At 35.7% G+C, this 3846-nt stretch overlaps 1 pseudogene; it reads left to right on the top strand.

Moving 5' to 3' along the window:
- Nucleotides 1–560: 560 nt before the first annotated feature.
- LOC102813682 lies at nucleotides 561–2799 on the top strand (annotated as a pseudogene).
- The last annotated feature ends 1047 nt before the right edge of the window (nucleotides 2800–3846 follow it).

The raw sequence follows: 3846 nt of genomic DNA, 5'->3' as shown, positions 1-3846 counted from the left end.
ATTTGTTCTGTCAATCACTGAAAGTACTATATTAAAGTATCCAGTTATTATTGTTGTCTATTTCTCTCTTAAATTCTATTAGAGATTGACATATGTATTTTGAGGCTCTTTCTTAGGTACAAAGCTAACAATGAAGAAATGTTACCAACTTCTTCATTCTAAAATTGATTAAACATTCAATCAAGATGCATTTATAATTACTAGTGATTGGAATGTAAAAGTTGGAAACAAAAAGAAGAGATCAGTAAATATGGAATTGGTGATGGAAATGACACTGGAGATCACATGACAAAACTTTGTAAGGTCAGAGACTTACTCATAGTAAATACCGTTTTTCAACAATGGAAGTGGTGACTATACATGTTGACCTTGCCAGATGGAATACATCAAAATCAAATTGACTACATCTGTGGTAAGAAAAAATGGAGAAACTCAATACCATCAGTCAAAACAAGGTCAGGGGAAGCCCTAAAGTGGCCGCTCTGGCATGGCCTGTTTTCAGATGCTTCAACTGCTGTGAACAAAGACTTGTATTTATCATGTACACTAAATAAATTTTAACAATGGATAAGTGCAAACATGTTGGACAATTGCACCTTTCTCAAGATCATTTCATACTCAACTCTAGAATTGGCATTGTGTGAACTGCACTAGAACTGAATCAATTTGGGCTTGCTTTAGCTGTTCTCCCATGTTGCCTGTAAAAGATATATTGAAGAGGATGTGCTCAAGCACTTTCAAATAGCAGTCATCCTTTTGCATTGAAGGTGAATGAGATGTATGTTTTTTTGTTACTTTTGTGATGACTATGTTCTTAATGATAATGCAACTGGAGACCTGAAAATACTGCAAAGTATATTAAGGGCAATCAAAACTCACAACTTATCATAGCACCACTCATAATGCAAGAATTTTACAGTCTATGGGTACACAAGATGATTCTTATTTCTTACATGATGACACCCAATTGCTGCTTCAAAATGGAGATCCAATGTATACTGCTCTTTGGCACAGGAGAAAGATACTAATGAATAAAACCTTTTGAATTTGGTTTGAACAATCAACCATTGGAAGAAAAAGGCAAGATCAATTTAAGGAAGAAATAGTAGAAAAATAAGAAGTGAAGAAAAGACAGCAATAATTAGAGTATCAAATTAAAGTAGAATTGGAAATTATGCCTCCATGAAAGAGTTTACATTTGCAAGGTCTAGCTTAGTATACCGCAGTAGAAAACAAGTACTGCCATGAACATCACCAGCAAAAGATAAAGTAGTAACTACCTTAGTATTTGTAAGATTTAGAAATGCTGTTGACTTCTCAGTTACATGAAGGCCAATAGCAACTCCTAGTGTAACAGAACTGAGAAATTTGGGAAGTACTTGCTATGTGAATTCTGTTTTTCAAGTTTTGAGTCATTTACTTATTTTTCAGCTTTGTATTTTAAACTTTTATCTGAACCAATGGCTAGCTGTGACTACAGACAAGAGCTTCTTATAAGCATCTACCAGTCACAGATACTCTATTTCAAATAAATTAATGCCAAGAAAATGATGTAGGTTCTATTCCCTCCAAATATCCAAGGTAAGTGGTGGAGCATAAAAAAGTAGAAATATGGAACTTATTTAGTCAAGCAAACCAAGTTCACAATGCATTTCTCTTTGTCATGAATTGCATATGTTGTTTCAAGTCATGTGGTCTGGAAGTTGGGCCTTGGTCTCACCATTTGCTATGCTGCACTCAGTATGGAGACTAATCCCCGACTTTTGGGGTTATGCCCAACAAGATACTCAGGAATTTCTTTGTGAACTTTTAGACAAAATACAACATGAACTACAGACAACTGGTACAAGGTTCCTAGCTGTTTCCCCTACTTCTCAAAGAAAACTTATTAAACATATTCTGGATGTTGTGAGTAACATATTTCATGAACAACATCTTGGGTTACATGTCTTACATGTGACAATGAATCAAATACCAATGAATCAAATACCATAGAACCTTTCTAAGACCAGTCATTGGAATTTCCAGAGCGGTATCAATGCAGTGGAAAAGATATTGCTTCCCAGCCAGGTCTTGTTACTGAAATGCTGGCCAAATTCACAGAAACCAAAGCTTTAGAAGGAAAAATCTGTGATGTGACCAGTGTAACTAACATAAAGCGTAGAAAGATTTCCTCAAAACCAGTTGTACTCACAGAGGCCCAGAAACAGCTTATGATATGCCACCTACCTCAGATTCTCAGACTACTCTTCAAACTCTTCAGGTGGTCAGGACATAATAACAGAGAGAAGAGTGGTGTTCATGTTGGCTTTGAAGAAATTTTAATCATGAAGCACTATTGCTGCAGTTGTTGTTGTTGTTAAGTGTTGTCAAGTTGGTTCCGACTCATATCGACACTGTATAGGGTTTCTGAAGAGTGGCTGGTGAGCTTGAATTGCCAAACTTGCAGTTCAAACTGGCATTACAGTCCAGTGCATTAACTCACAACACCACACCAGAACTCCCTGAAATCCCTCCACCCAGAATGCTTTTTATATGACTTACCTACTGTAGTAGTGCACCATGGCAAAGGATTTGCCTCTGGATACTATATGACCTACTGTTATAATTCTGAAGGAGGATTCTGGGTACATTGCAATGACTCCAAGTTAAGCATGTGCACTATGGATAAAGCATACAAGGCCCAAGCTTATGTCTTGTTTTATACCCAGTGAGATATTGAGAATGAACAACTCCTGTATCCAGAGCCAACATCCCAATGACGAACCTGATACTGCTAATAATGAAATCTTTAGTTGATCCAAAGACAGTGGGACTTTTTTTGGTGATGATTTGTATATGTACTTTTTTAAAAGGTCTTACAATACCAATGAATTGTTTTCTTTTTACTTATGAAACAAAACCCTTCAATGTTCTGCCTGCAAGAGACACACCTTACACACAAAGACAAAAACAGACTAAAAGTTAAAGGATGGAAGAAAACCATACCAAGCTAACTGCAACAATAAACAAGCAGGAGTGGCAATTATAATCTCCAATAAAGTAAACTTTAAGTCAAAAACCAGCATAAGAGACAAAGAAGGACAATACCTCATGATCAAAAGGTCAATTGAGCAAGACAACATAACCATAATAAAGATCTCTGCTCCCAATGAAAAAGTACCAAGATATATGAAGCAAATCTTACTAGAATTGAAGAAATAGATAAATCCACAATCATAGTGGGAGATTTTAATACATCACTTTCGAAAAGGGACAGAACAACCAGAAAGAAACTCGACAAATTTAAAGGGGAACTAAACAGCACAATTAAACAACTTGACCTCATAGACATGTACAGAGCATTCAACCCAACAACAACACAATATATTTTCTTCTCCAGTGCACATGGAACATTCTACAGAATTGACCATGTGTTACATCACAAAGCAAGCCTCCATAAATTTACAAACATCAAAATACTACAAAGCATCTTTTCAGATCCCAATGCTATGAAAGAAGAAATCAACAACAAGAAGACTAAGGAAATAAAGTCAAATACGAGGAAACTAAACAACACCCTGCTGAAAAGTGACTGGGTAAAAGAAGAAATTAAACATGAATTCATAAAGTTCCTAGAAACAAATGAGAATGAAACACAACACACCAAAATCTTTGGGACAGGGCGAAAACAGTCCTGAGAGGACAATTTATTGTGATAAATGCGCACATCCAAAAAGAAGAAAGAGCCAAAATGAACATATTAACATAGCATCTCCAACAATTAGAAACTGACTAACAGAGGAAACCTATAGTCACCAAAAGAAAAGAAATAATAATAAAAATAAGAGCAGAAATAAATGAGAT

The sequence above is a fragment of the Chrysochloris asiatica genome, unplaced genomic scaffold, assembly GCF_000296735.1.
Source record: "Chrysochloris asiatica unplaced genomic scaffold, ChrAsi1.0 scaffold00062, whole genome shotgun sequence".
Lineage (NCBI taxonomy): Eukaryota > Metazoa > Chordata > Mammalia > Afrosoricida > Chrysochloridae > Chrysochloris > Chrysochloris asiatica.
The sequence above is the reverse complement of the archived record's forward strand: the minus strand, read 5'-3'. Positions and strand labels throughout refer to the sequence as shown.